At 31.8% G+C, this 17,803-nt stretch overlaps 1 non-coding gene across 1 annotated transcript; it reads left to right on the forward strand.

The window, feature by feature from the left end:
* The first annotated feature begins 10,204 nt into the window (after positions 1 to 10,204).
* LOC139887121 (small nucleolar RNA R71) lies at positions 10,205 to 10,311 on the forward strand. The gene has a single exon (XR_011772965.1). It is a non-coding gene; the product is annotated as a small nucleolar RNA R71 (small nucleolar RNA).
* Positions 10,312 to 17,803: the final 7,492 nt, after the last annotated feature.

Consider the following 17,803-nt stretch of genomic DNA (forward strand, 5'->3'; position numbering starts at 1 on the left):
CCTTATTAAATTGTGTTGGGGTTATTTCTATAACATCATCAGAATCCTTGTCGGGATCCGATTCATCGGAGAATTGGTAATCCTCCCAATACTTTGCTTCCTTGGCGGAAACACCATTGACCATAATTAACTTTGGTCGGTTGGTTGAGGATTTTCTTCTACTTAACCGTTTTATTATTTTCCCCACTGGTTCTATTTCTTCTTCTGGTTCCGATTCTTCTTCCGGTTCCGATTCTTCTTCTGGTTCCGACTCTTCTTCCGGTTCCTCTTCGGGAAACTTGTGAATCAGTCCACGAATCAGTCCACGAATCATTCCAATTTACATTTGACTCTTCATTATTATTAGGTGAGTCAATGGGACTTGTTCTAGAGGTAGACATCCATCACATAATATCAAACACGTTAAGAGATTAATATATCACATAATATTCACATGTTAAAAATATATAGTTTCCAACAAAATTTGTTAAGCAATCATTTTTCAAGTAAACACGGTCGAAGTCCAGACTCACTAATGCATCCTAACAAACTCGATAAGACACAATAATGCAAAATTCTGGTTCTCTAAGACCAACGCTCGGATACCAACTGAAATGTCCCGTTCATATTGATTATAAACGTTCCATATTAATTGATTTCGTTGCGAGGTTTTGACCTCTATATGAGACGTTTTTCAAAGACTCCATTCATTTTAAAACAAACCATAACCTTTATTTCATCAATAAAGCTTTAAAAAACTTTACGTAGATTATCAAATAATGATAATCTAAAATATCATGTTTACAAGCGACCATTACATAATGGTTTACAATACAAATATATTACATCGACATATGTTTCTTGAATACAGTTTTTACATAATATCAAACAAACATGGACTCCAAATCTTGTCCTTATTTTAGTATGTAACAGCGGAAGCTCTTAATATTCACCTGAGAATAAACATGCTTTAAACGTCAACAAAAATGTTGGTGAGTTATAGGTTTAACCTATATATATCAAATCATAACAATAGACCACAAGATTTCATATTTCAATATACATCCCATACATAGAGATAAAAATCATTCATATGGTGAACACCTGATAACCGACATTAACAAGATGCATATATAAGAATTTCCCCATCATTTCGGGACACCCTTCGGATATGATATAAATTTCGAAGTACTAAAGCATCCGGTACTTTGGATGGGGTTTGTTAGGCCCAATAGATCTATCTTTAGGATTCGCGTCAATTAGGGTGTATGTTCCCTAATTCTTAGATTACCAGACTTAATAAAAAGGGGCATATTCGATTTCAATAATTCAACCATAGAATGTAGTTTCACGTACTTGTGTCTATTTTGTAAATCATTTATAAAACCTGCATGTATTCTCATCCCAAAAATATTAGATTTTAAAAGTGGGACTATAACTCACTTTCACGAATTTTTTTTACTTCGTCGGGAAGTAAGACTTGGCCACTGCTTGATTCACGAACCTATAACAAATATGTACATATATATCAAAGTATGTTCAAAATATATTTACAACACTTTTAATACATTTTGATGTTTTAAGTTTATTAAGTCAGCTGTCCTCGTTAGTAACCTACAACTAGTTGTCCACAGTTAGATGTACAGAAATAAATCGATATGTATTATCTTGAATCAATCCACGACCCAGTGTATACATATCTCAGTATTGATCACAACTCAAACTATATATATTTTGGAATCAACCTCAACCCTGTAAAGCTAACTCCAACATTCACATATAGAGTGTCTATGGTTGTTCCGAAATATATATAGATGTGTCGACATGATAGGTTGAAACATTGTATACGTGTCTATGGTATCTCAAGATTACATAATATACAATACAAGTTGATTAAGTTATGGTTGGAATAGATTTGTTACCAATTTTCACGTAGCTAAAATGAGTAGTTTTTACCAATTTTGTTTTGCTCGCCATTTCTTCGTTTCTAATCCGTTTTGAGTGATTTAAGAGGCCAAGGTTTCGTATTGAACTTGAATTTATGAAACTAAACAGAAAATGTATAGGTTTATAGTCATAAATACAAGTTTCAAGTCATTTTTGAAAGAGGTAGTCATTTCCGTCGAAAGAACGACATCTTGATGACTGTTTTGAAAAACATACTTTCACTTTGAGTTTAACCATGATTTTTGGATATGGTTTCATGTTCATAAGAAAAATCATTTTCCCAGAAGTATAGCTTTTAAATCAAAGTTTTTCATAGTCTTTAATTATCCAAACCAAAACAGCCCCCGGTTGTAACTACGACGACGTAAATCCGGTTTTATGGTGTTTATCGTGTTTCCGGGTTTTAAATCATTAAGTTAGCATATCATATAGATATAGATCATGTGTATATTTGATTTTAAAAGTGTAGTTAGAAGGATTAACTTTATTTGCCAACAAGTTTAGAATTAACTAAACTATGTTCTAGTGATTACTAGTTTACCACTTCGAATATGATAGCTTTTTATGTATGAATCGAATGATGTTATGAACATCATTACTAACTTAAGTTCCTTGGATAAACCTACTGGAAAAGAAAAAAATGGATCTAGCTTCAACGGATCCTTGGATGGCTCGAAGTTCTGGAAGCAGAATCATGACACGAAAACAAGTTCAAGTAAGATCATCACTTGAAATAAGATTATTATAGTTATAGAAATTGAACCAAAGTTTGAATATGATTATTAACTTGTATTAGAATGATAACCTACTGTAAGAAATAAAGATTTCTTGAGGTTGGATGATCACCTTACAAGATTGGAAGTGAGCTAGCAAACTTGAAAGTATTCTTGATTTTATGTAACTAGAACTTGTAGAATTTATGAAGAACACTTAGAACTTGAAGTTAGAACTTGAGATAGATCAATTAGATGAAGAAAATTGAAGAATGAAAGTGTTTGTAGGTGTTTTTGGTCATTGGTGTATGGATTAGATATAAAGGATATGTAATTTTGTTTTCATGTAAATAAGTCATGAATGATTACTCATATTTTTGTAATTTTATGAGATATTTCATGCTAGTTGCCAAATGATGGTTCCCATATGTGTTAGTTGACTCACATGGGCTACTAAGAGCTGATCATTGGAGTGTATATACCAATAGTACATATATCTAAAAGCTGTGTATTGTACGAGTACGAATACGGGTGCATACGAGTAGAATTGTTGATGAAACTGAACGAAGATGTAATTGTAAGCATTTTTGTTAAGTAGAAGTATTTTGATAAGTGTATTGAAGTCTTTCAAAAGTGTATGAATACATATTAAAACACTACATGTATATACATTTTAACTGAGTCGTTAAGTCATCGTTAGTCGTTACATGTAAGTGTTGTTTTGAGACCTTTAGGTTAACGATCTTGTTAAATGTTGTTAACCCAAAGTTTATAATATCAAATGAGATTTTAAATTATCATGATATTATGATATATTAATATATCTTAATATGATATATACATTTAAATGTTGTTACAACGATAATCGTTACATAAATGTCTCGTTTCGAAATCCTTAAGTTAGTAGTCTTGTTTTTACTTATGTAGTTCATTGTTAATACACTTAATGATATATTTAATTATCATATTATCATGTTATATATAATATAACATGTATTAATATGATTCATATATATTTAGTAAGACGTGGTTATAACGATAATCGTTATATGTATCGTTTCGAGTTTCATACGTCAATAGTCTCCTTTTTAAGTATATAACTTATTGTTACTATTTTTAATGAGATACTTGATGATCATTATATCATGATAAACATATATATTTATTCATTTATGTATCAACATGTCATATACAACTTATAGCATTCGTGAATCATTGGTCAAACTGGGTAATCAGACGTTTACAAAATTTCCGTTTCAGTTAACCAAGTCTTAACAAGTTTGATTGCTTAACATGTTGGAAACATTTAATCATGTAAATATAGTTTTCATTAAACATATAATCATAGAAAGGTTCGGAAAAGTTCGGGTCACTACAAAGGATACTTAAAGGCCTTAAATCTACTTGATTCATTGTAATTTAGCCTTCAAATCTTGTTAAATCTGCTTAAATTCATTCGATATTCTTGAATTTTTGTCCCAGACCACTTTCTCGAAAAACCCTTCTGGGTTTGGTTATGCTCGAAAACATCTTAGGGTCACATGATAACAGTGAAACCCTGATGTGTGCGAGGTGGCGTACGAAGTACTATATATTTTTAATACGAAATATAATACAAATTACACAAGTTTTAATTATTTATTTACAGATGGGATATACCTAAACCTTGCTACAACACTATAGGCAGTGTACCTAATCGTAGAGTAGTATAGTTTTTAGTAACTCCGGTTCGTTCCACGGGGAGACGACTTATTGCACACGATATTTTAAACAACTATATTTGTACAAAATATATTATATATAGTAATAATATAAAAGGAGGTTTACCGTATAATGACCGGTTTGTCGATTTTATATTTTAAGCGTAAATATAAATGACGATAACTAGAGTGCGTAAAATAAATAACAATATAATAATTATGCTTATTTAAACTTCCGTAATCATGATGTTTGACGTTTTGATTTTAATTTATTACTCTGGGCTAATTGTCCTTTGTCCTGGTTTATTTGATACCTATCTGGGTTTTGCCCATAATAGTCCATCGGTCATAATTATAAAATGCTCGTCAAATTAATCTTATTCCTGAAGTCAAATATTCCAACTAATTAGGGATTTAAATTGTAACAAGGTTTTAATACTTTGTTAATAATTACACCAGGTTATCGACTGCGTGTAATCCAAGGTTTTAATACTTTGTTAACAATTACACCAATTACCCTTGAATGTAATCCACCCCTGTTATAATTAGTCCATGATACATTAATTTATTCACTTGGCCATAATGAATAATAAATTACCCAATCCAATTGATTAATTAAATGATTTGTAAAAGATGTCATATAAACGTCACTAAATATAACATTCATAATCATTTAATAATTATTAGATTAACTAATTTGAAGATAGGTTCGACAGATTCCAACGAGTTGTCATTCAATTAGACAATACCCCCCATCGATTAATAGTCCATAGTCCAATGTTCATAAGTGTCGGTCTTTCGTCCAAACCCAAATTATGGTACAAAATCCAATAACCCCATATTAAATATTTAGTCCAACATCATGATTACTTCGGCTCAAATAAGCATAATAATAACTTAGTTACGAGACATTAATTTAAAAAGGAAGAACATAGCTTACAATGATTATTTATCGCGTCGCGTTACACGAACAGAGTTCCGACTTTAAAACCCGTAAAACATTTCTTACAATAACCCAACTAAACCATAATTTATTATTAATCTTAAATTATAATTATAATTATAATATAAATATATATATATATATATATATATATATATATATATATATATATATATATATATATATATATATATATATATATATATATATATATATATATATATATATATATATATATTGAGAATCAGAGAAACAGAAAAGAAAAAGATGTTGAATTCGGCAGAGAGCTCGAGCTTTTATAGGCACATTTTGATCCTGGCGGCTCCGTGAGTGCGGAGGTTTTGTTTCGGATTCCAGCTCACCAATTTTTGGCCATTTGCTTGTCGACGTTATATTATATAAGATAATATATATATATATATAATTTTATATAATTATTTATATATTATATTATATTCTTGTGCATAGTTGACTTGTAATTTTAGGTCCGTTGCGTCGCGCATTTACGCCCGGTTTATGTCCCGGTTCCGGATTTTCAAACATCCTTTCGTACGCGTAGATATCTTGTACTTTGCGTTTTGCGGCTTGTACTCTTGTAATTTTTAGACGTTTCTCATCAATAATTTGAACCACTTGGATTGTATCTTGTACATTTGAGCTTTTTGGTTATTTGCGTCTTCAAATCTTCGTTTTCGCCTTTTGTCTTCGCACTTATTTATTTAAACAAATATTACTTGAAAATAGAATAATTGCAACTAAAAACTTTACATATTGGAAGGATATTGCTACTAAATATATGTTCATTTGGAGCACTATTCAATATCCCCACACTTGAACGTTGCTTGTCCTCAAGCAATACAGAACTTGAAATTAAATCATACGAAATACTTCTTTATTCTTCACACTTTATACATCAGTGATTTTGATACGGCGGTATAAACAATGATAGTAACATTATGGTTTACAGTCCTACATGACTATAAAAATTTAGATCCTTTAGGAAATTGGATCTTTATGAAAACATTTGATCTTTTGAAAATTTAATCTAGCTTTTACCCTAGATAAGTTTTCTATTTCACCCACCATCGTTGCTGCAAAATATATTTGTGGATCAATATTTTGGCTAAAAACTTTTAGGTTCGTGTATTCCACTGCTATCCCTGTATCGGAAAGCACACATCCAGTTTACTTGTTCCGTATATTACCTTTCGGCAAACTACCGTCCGGTTGTAAAGGAAAGCGATGAACAAGAAATTGTTAAGGCGATGTCTAATGACATGCAGGTGTTCATGGTCTAAAATGTGTCGAATGCAGTTACTATCCTTTGTAGGAGCAATAGTAAAGATCACCCTATGATTTTTCGGTCTGGCACAAGGTCCTGTCTTCGACCATGCTATGCAACCATCGTTCTTACGGTTGACACCTGATTTGGTTCAGGTGACCTAACGAATTCTGATGAATTCTCAGGATTTTACGTTCAATGGTAATGAACGTATTGAAAATGGGTTTTTAGAAAACAAATCAGTTTGTAATTTGATCAAAATATTTTCTCGTTCAAGCTCGAGTTTAGATATCATCGAATTCCATGAGTTTGTAATTCTCAATCTTTTAGGTCAATCTCAAGAATTGAGTAATATCAGGCTTAAAAGCTGATTTTTAATCTTTAAGGAGATTATCCTTTCTGGGAGTCTGATTCATTAGTCTTATCAAGCTAATTTGCACGGCGCCCTCCCCATTTTACGAGACAGATCCTCTCATGGTTAGGATAAGTCTGACCACATGGCGACCCTGTTTGATGCAGAGGTCCGTGGATTTCCTGCTGATTTTAGAGATGACTTTTCTAGATTTTTCGTCAACCTACAGCTGGTCTGGATGACAACTACCTGACCTAAATCAAGAAGCGCGTGTCTTTTTTAGAAGACTTTACTTCCTTTTAATGATGGAATTGATTCATCATCTTTCTTTCAAATATATTACAGTAAATCGGGTAAAACTGATTAGTATCGTCCAAAACAAAAGTACCTGCAATAATCTTGTACAAAAATATGTGATATATGTTTTAAAGAACTTGGTGAATTCTTCCCACACTTAGCTTTTAGTTTATCTTTCTTTGCCTTTTTATTCTCCTCTTTTCCATTTTAAATGAATTCAAGCGTTTTGGGTTGTTTCTCAATTTATGTCCTCTCTAAGGTAATAATAATTTCGGTATTATCACCTAGTTTTATCGTTCATAAATATGTATAAACATGATTTTGAGTTCATTTAGTTGAAATTTTTTTCAAATTTTCACAAAATTTGGCAATTAAACCAAGTGTAAACCCGAGAGAATTTATAACCCTTCCCCACACTTGAGATCTTGCAATGCCCTCATTTGCAAGAAATCAGTAAAAATTTAAATTCATGAGGGAGATTAGTGTAGAAAAATGTTTAAAAATACCAAATTCACAAATATATTGTTGTTATTTCACATTTGATATTTTGCGTCTTGTCGTCAAAATTAGTAGCTTTTGCTGAACTTAATGATAGTCTTTGAAAGTGCGTTGTTTTACCCTATTGTGTACATGATAAAATACAAACATATATACATATTTTTGAAGTTGGGTATATTACCCCACATTCATATAATATTTTTGGCATACTTTAGATCAATAATATTAAAGATAATGATAACAAAATTTGTCACCCCGCCCTCGGGTAAAGCAATTTCGGTTCTAGACCTAGTGTTTAACTCACGACAAATTTTAGAAATCATTTTTTCAACTTAATGAAATAAAGTAAATTTTGTTTTTAAATTCACACAAAACTTAAATTTAAAAAGCAAATTAATTTCATACAAAAAAAAAAATTCAGAATGGGGGAGAAAACTAGTTCTTTAGTGTCTACTAGTAGAAAAGACCAATCGGATTCCATTCTCGGAACTACACGAGAACAAAACAACTAACTCTAGACATCATTTTCTTTTTAGAACATTTGAATCTCCCCACACTTAGGTAGCTGTGGTGTTGAAATTGTGATTAACTTCATCGTCAATTTCTCTTGGACCATAATCAACTTGCATATCTGTGACTTTTGATTTAAGCCATTGGTCGGATTCCTGTGTAATATCCACAAATTCAACTAGTTTTGCCCTTTTTTTAGGCGACAAATTAGATACTAACCGGTTACATAACTTAAAGTTCCCCTTGATTCTAGCATCGCGAATCCGTTTAATAAGTTTCTTCATTGAACTATTAATAACGGGATCATTTAATTTCGTATCAACAACGGGGTTCTTTGTTATCAGGTCATCATTAGGTGTTACTTCATTTTCCCCACACTTAGGCGTTTTATTATTGTTAAGCACTACCTTTGGAGTTGGTAAAACAACATGGTTCTTACCAATTGTTTTTGCTGGTTCAACGGTTTTGGTTGGTGGAGATTTAGACTTTCGACTCACAAAGGTGATTAATATTTCATTATCACTAAGTGTCATTCTACCCTTTCTTACATCAAATAAGGCCCCGGTGGACGCTAAGAATGGTCGACCTAAAATTAGAGGAACGTTTGAGTCCTCTTCTATGTCAATGACAATAAATTCTACTAGAAAGGTTAAATTACCTACTTGAACGGGTAGGTTGTCAGCAATTCCAACTGGGTGCTTAATGGTTTGATCAAGGAGTCAAACACTCATATCCGTTGGACTTAACTCACATACTTCTAATCTCTTATATAATGAAAGAGGCATAACACTCACACTTGCACCTAAATCTGCTAGTGCATCATACATGACACAATCACTAAGTAGATAAGGAACAATAAATTCACCCGGATCACCTACTTTGGGTGGAGGTTTTGGTGGAACTGTCTTCACCGGGTTTACTTCTACGGTTTTTATTTCTTGCACTTTCTTATTCTTCTTCTTCTTTCCAAAGGTATCACAAACTTTAGTACCTATTACTTGCTCATACTCAACTCTTTTTCTTGGAAACGGGATGGGTGGTCTGTATGGTGCCACCACTGGCTTTACATACTCAGGTGGTGGTGGTGGTGTAACTTCTTCATTGTTACTCTCATCTAAAACCTTCCCATCTTCTGGTGCTGGTTTTTCAGAATTCGTTGAAACCATGTTAACATTTTCATTCTGAGGATTTACTTCAGTATTACTCGGTAGCTTTCCTTGTTCCCTTTCACTCATCAATCTAACAAGAGTACCTACTTGTTTTTCTAGATTCAAAATGGAAGCTTGTTGATTTCTAAGTGACTGATCAAACCTCTCATTCGTTTGGGTTTGAGTTGCAATAAATTGTGTTTGAGATTCAACTAACTTAAATACCACTTCTTCCATATTTGACTTTTTCTCTTCTGTTTGTTGTGGTGGTTTATACAAGCTAGGTCTTTGTTGATTGAAAGTGTTGTTTTGAGTTGGTTGGTTATTCGGACTTTGTTGGTTATACGAGCTATTGTTGGTTCCATTTGGATTGTAAAGAATGTTTTGATTTCGATTAAAGTTTGGCCTTGGCGGTTGATAATTATTTTGATAATTATTTCCCGGCCTTTGGTTTATGTAGGAAACGTTCTCTCGGTGTTCCATGGTTTGTTCAATGTGACAATCTTTCGTTAAGTGTGGTCCACCGCATTGCTCACAACTGATTCGTATCGCGTGAATATCTTTAGTCATCTTTTCCATTCGTCTCTCGAAAGCATCTATTTTTGCGGAAACATAATCAAAGTTATGGCTAGAATCGGCTCTAGTAGCTTTAGATGAATGAAAAATATCTTTTTCCTGATGCCACTCATGAGAGTGGGATGCTGTGTTATCAATGATCTTGTGAGCTTCAGTTACGGTTTTCTTCATAATGGAACCACCAGCTACTGTGTCGATGTCTTTTCGTGTGGCGATGTCGACGCCTTTTTAGAAGATTTGTACTATTTGAAAAGTATCTAAACCGTGTTGAGGACATCCTCTCAACATCCTTCCGAATCTTGTCCACGCCTCATATAACGTTTCATTTGGCTTTTGCACGAACGTGGCAATTTCTCCTTGAAGTCTCACGGCTTTTGATACCGGAAAGAATCTTTGAAGAAATTTCTCAACTAAAACATCCCATGTGTCAATCGCTCCTTCAGGTAACGATTCTAACCAATCTTTGGCTTCTCCCTTTAAAGTTCAGGGGAACAACATAAGATAAATAGTTTCATCCTCAACTTCATGGATTTTAAATAGATTACAAATCCTATTAAAAGTTCGAAGATGTTCGTTTGGATCTTCATTTGTTGTATCACCAAATTGGCACTGATTGGTGATCATGTGTAGGATTTGTCCTTTAATTTCAAAATCTGATGCTCTAACATCTGGCTGATTAATGGCGTGACCTTGGCCCGTGAGGATGGCTCTCATTCGGTCTTCCATACTTTGAGGTTCCGTTATTTCCATTTTTGAATTAGTTGAATCTGAATCACTAGAAGATTCTGATTTAACGGTTTGTGGTTCAGGAGGAATGATTAGTGGTTCAGGATCTTGGAATTGTCCTTGAATATCCTCCGGGTTCTCAATTGTGAAATCGGGTTCAAAAGGTGGATTATCGGAAATTTGAATTGGAGTACTTGTTCGACAAGATGATGATTCTAAAGAAAAATCAACGGCGACAATATTGGCTAGATGTCTAGATCGAGTTACAGGTGGTGAATGTATGAAAGGTGGTTAACGTTTTGCTCGGTGCATTCACTGAATATCCTATTAGTTATAAATATAAAAATTATATAAGTTATTAAACTAATAGACTTTTCTGATTTTGCCCACGTTTCGAATAGCCAATAGATGCAGCAGGTAGCCAGGACCCTTTAAATCGGAAGCCCACAACTCGCCACTAACAAATCCAACTATTACTACGAACCAGAAAATTTTGGATGTCTATCAATTTAACCGCTTAAAATAATTTTTCATCGAAATTTAAAGAAAAAAAGAATCTATGTCCTAATAACTAGAGCGTAGAAATGAGAAAGAAAAAGAAGCGCGTCGAAAAATGTCGAAAAATAAGAAAGAAAAAAAGGTCGAAAATTAAAAGTCTAAAAATTAAATCTAAAGAGTTGCGTCTAAAGGTATTAAAACTTAAATACAATTCTATTCGGAAAACAGCAATTACTTAAAAGGCACTAAAATCTATAACGACGTCGCAAAATTCTAAAGCGTCTAAATCTTAATCTAAAGAAAAAGCACTTAAGGGATTTTACGGCAAAGCCTAAAAACTAGAAATATAAAAATAACTACTACAAAATACTAAACTTAAAACTATATAACGAACTAAATGATACAAAAGATACAAATTCTAAAAGATATAAAATAAAATTGATAAAAATACAATATTATATAAAATATTATTTTTATATTATTTATATAAAAGTATTAATCTATATGTTTAACAATAATATTTAAACTTAATATTACAAAATATAAATTAAAACTAAATACAAATATATATATATTAATTAAATAAAAACCTAATTAGGTTAATAATAATAATAATTAATTAATTAAAAACCCTAATTCTATATTTAATGCGTTTTAAGGTTCTGTGCCAGACAGGCTCCGCGACTGCAGAGTTTAATAGTAATGGGTTCGGTATTGGGTAAAAACAGTTTGACCTAGTACGAATTTTTATTTTTTTTACTTTTTTTCTTTTTTTAAAACTTATTATAAATAAAAAATATTTTTATGAAATAAGAAATAATATATTTTTACAAAAATATAGTTTTAACAAAATATAGCGTTTTTCACCGAGTCCCCGGCAGCGGCGCCAAAAACTTGATGTGTGCGAGGTGGCGTACGAAATACTATATATTTTTAATACGAAATACGATACAAATTACACAAGTTTTAATTATTTATTTACAGATGGGATATACCTAAACCTTGCTACAACACTATAGGCAGTGTACCTAATCGTAGAGTAGTATAGTTTTTAGTAAGTCCGGTTCGTTCCACGGGGAGACGATTTATTGCACACTATATTTTAAACAACTATATTTGTACAAAATATATTATATATAGTAATAATATAAAAGGGGGTTTACCGTTTAATGACCGGTTTGTCGATTTTATATTTTAAGCGTAAAGATAAATGACGATAACTAGAGTGCGTAAAATAAATAACAATATAATAATTATGCTTATTTAAACTTCCGTAATCATGATGTTTGACGTTTTGATTTTAATTTATTACTCTGGGTTAATTGTCCTTTGTCCTGGTTTATTTGATACCTATCTGGGTTTTGCCCATAATAGTCCATCGGTCATAATTATAAAATGCTCGTCAAATTAACCTTATTCTCGAAGTCAAATATTCCAACTAATTAGGGATTTAAACTGTAACAAGGTTTTAATACTTTGTTAATAATTACACCAGGTTATCGACTGCGTGTAATCCAAGGTTTTAATACTATGTTAACAATTACACCAATTACCCTTGAATGTAATCCACCCCTGTTATAATTAGTCCATGATACATTAATTTATTCACTTGGCCATAATGAATAATAAATTACCCAATCCAATTGATTAATTAAATGATTTGTAAAAGATGTCGTATAAACGTCACTAAATATAACATTCATAATCATTTAATAATTATTAGATTAACTAATTTGAAGATAGGTTCGACAGATTCCAACGAGTTGTCATTCAATTAGATAATACCCCCCATCTATTAATAGTCCATAGTCCAATGTTCACAAGTGTCGGTCTTTTGTCCAAACCCAAATTATGGTACAAAATCCAATAACCCCATCTTAAATATTTAGTCCAACATCACAATTACTTCGGCTCAAATAAGCATAATAATAACTTAGTTACGAGACATTAATTTAAAAAGGAAGAACATAGCTTACAGTGATTATTTATCGCGTAGCGTTACACGGACAGAGTTCCGACTTTAAAACCCGTAAAACATTTCTTACAATAACTCAACTAAACCATAATTTATTATTAATCTTAAATTAAAATTATAATTATAACATAAATATATATATATATATATATATATATATATATATATATATATATATATATATATATATATATATATATATATATATATATATATATATATATATATATATACATATATATATATATTGAGAATCAGAGAAACGGAAAAGAAAAGGATGTGTTGAATTCGGCAGAAGCTCGAGCTTTTATAGGCACATTTTGATCCTGGCGGCTCTGCGAGTGCGGAGGTTTTGTGCCTTACAGCTTCGCGAGTGCGGAGCTTCGGATTCCAGCTCACCAATTTTTGGCCATTTGCTTGTTGACATTATATTATATAATATAATATATATAATTTTATATAATTATTTACATATTATATTATATTCTTATGCATAGTTGACTTGTAATTTTAGGTTCGTTGCGTCGCGCTTTTACGCTCGGTTTATGTCCCGGTTCCGGATTTTCGAACGTCCTTTCGTACGCGTAAGTATCTTGTACTTTGCATTTCGCGGCTTGTACTCTTGTAATTTTTAGATGTTTCTCATCAATAATTTGAACCACTTAGATTGTATCTTGTACATTTGAGCGTTTTGGTTATTTGCGTCTTCAAATCTTCGTTTTCGCCTTTTGTCTTCGCACTTATTTATTTAAACAAATATTACTTGAAAATAGAACAATTGCAACTAAAAACTTTACATATTGGAAGGATATTGCTACTAAATATATGTTCATTTGGAGCACTATCAAACCCTAAGGTTTTTGCTTGAAAATTTTGAACTTTGTCCCACATGTTGACTCAGTTTTTGGCTCCAAAGTTTAGACCCCTAGACAATACCCACCGAATTGCTTTTACCCTATAGATATTAGATAGAAAAGGACATGTCCTTGACATAATCCCTTGATTTATGTCATAAAGGACAAAGGACTTGTCCTTTTGTGCATAAAGTTGTACTCTATTGTAAGAAATCACATGCATGAGTACTCTCTTTCAAATAAGTCAAACTCTTTAACGTTGAATTAAAAATCTGACTAACTTAATTGCTCGAAAACAGTGAGAAAAGTGAGACTTTTGCTCGAAAACAGTTTCAAATTTGATTCTTTGCTCGAAAATTGTGTCCTAAATTTAAAAGAGTGTCTGAAAACAGTTATTTTTACTGCTCGAAAACCTTGCACGAAGAATTCTTAGGCTGCTCGAACTTCTTAAGTTTTGTCCCATAGTGCTCGAGAACTTGGTTGTCAGAAAACCTTGTTTTGCTCAAAAACCACCTTGTTTTGAAGGCTTGGTTTTTGTTTGAAACCCTAGTCACTGCTCGAATACTTAACTACTAAACTAAGTCTCTGCTCTAGAACTAGGATTGTGCTCGAATATCTTAGCTGCTCGAATACTTTGTCTGTTCGAAAAATAGACTAGTGATTAGACATCTTGTCTGCTCAAAATCTAGGTTTTTTCTCTCATAACTGTCCTGCTCGAAAACCTTCCTTTCATAACTCTTTTGTTACTGCTCGAAAACATTGTCTGTTTTGAAATTTTTCTTTGCTCAAAAACCACTCTATTCTTAAAAGTGGTTTTACACCAAAACCCAATTTTCACTAACTCAATACTCTTCATCCCCCACAATCAAAATTTCTACTTGACATTCTCTTGTTAAACCTCCTCTCTTTTGCACCACTATGTTTCCACTCTTAGTTAAGATGGCTACTGCAAACCATGATGCTTTGGTCGTGGGCTCGGATACTAGTCCTCCCATGCTGTTCGAGGGTCTGTTTGACGATTGGAAAGGAAGATTTGACAACTTCATCGATGGAAAGAGGGAACAAACCAAAAACCTCTGGGATTCATTTCTCAATGGACCTAAGATCTCACTTCATCCTGACACAGGTGTGGCTCTAAAACCCTATAAACTCCAGGGTGAAGATGCCAAGAGAGCTCAAGCCGATGTTGATTCCAGGTCCATTATCATGCAAGATCTTCCCCATGACGTGTACAAATCCGTCAGCTCTCTAAAATCTGGAAAAGAACTTCTAGATGAAATCACTCATCAACAGGAAGGATATAGCCAATCAGATCAAACAAAACTTGACATTGCTCTCGCCATGTATGTAGTGACCCGAACTTTTCATGATTATATATTAAATGAAAACTATATTTACATGATTAAATATTTCCAACATGTTAAGCAATCAAACTTGTTAAGACTTGATTATTTGAAATGAGTTTCATGTAGAAAATTGACCACCCAAGTTGACCGGCGATTCACGAACAATAAAACTTATAAAAACTGCATGGTGATATATATATAGTTAACATGATATTATGATAAGTAAGTATCTCACTAGGTATATTAGCAATGAGTTATATACATAAAAATGAGACTATTAAATTAAGAAACTTAAAACGATATATATAACGATTTTCGTTATAACAACGTCTTACTAAATACATGTGAATCATATTAAGATATTGATACATTATGTATAACATGATAAAATGATAATTAAATATATCATTAAGTGTATTAACAATGAACTACATATGTAAAACAAGACTACTAACTTAAGGATTTCGAAACAAACTATATATGTAATGATTATCGTTGTAATGACGTTTTAATATATATATATATATATATATATATATATATATATATATATATATATATATATATATATATATATATATATATATATATATATATATCATATTAATATATATTCATACATCATGTTATCATAATAATATGATAATTTAAAATCTCATTAGATATAATAAACAATGGGTTAACAACATAAAATGAGATCGTTAACTTAAAGGTTTCAAAACAACACTTACATGTAATGACTAACGATGACTTAACGACTCAGTTAAAATGTATATACATGTAGTGTATTGAGATGTATTACTTTTGAAAGACTTCAAGAAACATATCAAAGTACTTCTACTTAGCAAAAATGCTCACAATTACATTCTCGTTCATTTTCATCAACAATTCTACTCGTATGCACCCGTATTCGTACTCGTATAATACACAGCTTCTAAATGTATATACTATTGGTATATACACTTCAATGATCAGCTCTTAGCAGCCCTTGTGAGTCACTAAGACATGTGGGAACCATCATTTGGCAACTAGCATGAAATATCTCACAAAATTACAAACTAATGGAGCCTATATGGAGACCCCTAAAATCACGTCCACATGCACCATCCATAACACTTTCATTTCTCAATTTTTATGCATCAAATTACTCTCTAAAGTTTTATCTCATTGTTCTAAGTGTTCTTCGTCATTTTCTTCATAATCTAGCTCAATTTAACTCAATCTAGTTAAGCTAGATCAACATACAAAACAAATACTCAAGAAAACTTCAAGAACACTTTCAAGTTTGCAAGTCTACTTCCAAGCTTTCTAATCCATTCCAAGTAATCATCTAAGATCAAAGAACCCTTTTTACTTATAGTAGGTTATCATTTTAATTCAAGGTAATACTCATATTCAAACTTTGATTCAATTTCTACAACTATAACTATCTTAATTCGAGTAGAAAATCTTACTTGAACTTGTTTTTGTGTCATGATTCTACTTCAAGAACTTTCAAGCCATCCAAGATCCTTTGAAGCTAGATAATTTCTTTTCACTTCTAGTAGGTTTACCTACTATGTTTGAAGTATTAATGATGTTCATAACATCATTCGATTCATATATATATAACTATCTTATTCGAAGATTTAAACTTGTAATCACTAGAACATAGTTTAGTTAATTCTAAACTTGTTCGCAAACAAAGTTAAATTTTTCTAACTTAACTTTTAAAATGAACTAAACACATGTTCTATATCTATATGATATGCTAACTTAATGATTTAAAACCTGGAAACACGAAGAACACCATAAAACCGGACATACGCTGTCGTAGTAAAACCGCGGGCTGTTTTGGGTTAGATAAATAAAACACTATGATAAAATTTGATTTAAAAGTTGTTCTGCTCCAAAAATGATTTTTCTTATGAACATGAAACTATATCCAAAAAACATGGTTAAACTCAAAGTGGAAGTATGTTTTTCAAAATGGTCATCAAGACGTCGTTCTTTCGACTAAAATGACTACCTCTTACAAAAAAGGCTTGTAACTTATATTTCCGACTATAAACTTATACCTTTTCTCTTTAGTTTCATAAATTTCAGTTCAATATGAAACCATAGCAATTTGGTTCACTCAAAACGGATTTAAAACGAAGAAATGGTGGGTAAAACAAAATTGGTTAAAAATGGTTAATTTGACTACGGGATAAATTTACAAAAATCTATACTAACCATAACTTAACTAACTTATATTGTATTATACATGTAGTCTAACATATATTATGTAACCTTGATAGACCATAGACACGTATACAATGTTTTGACATATCATATCGACGTCATCTATATATATTATTTGGAACAACCATAGACACTCTATATGCGGTAATGTTCGAGTTAGCTATACAGGGTTGAGGTTGATTCCAAAATAATATATATACTTTGAGTTGTGATCGAGTCTGAGACTTGTATACACT

This window comes from Rutidosis leptorrhynchoides, chromosome 1, assembly GCF_046630445.1.
Source record: "Rutidosis leptorrhynchoides isolate AG116_Rl617_1_P2 chromosome 1, CSIRO_AGI_Rlap_v1, whole genome shotgun sequence".
NCBI lineage: Eukaryota > Viridiplantae > Streptophyta > Magnoliopsida > Asterales > Asteraceae > Rutidosis > Rutidosis leptorrhynchoides.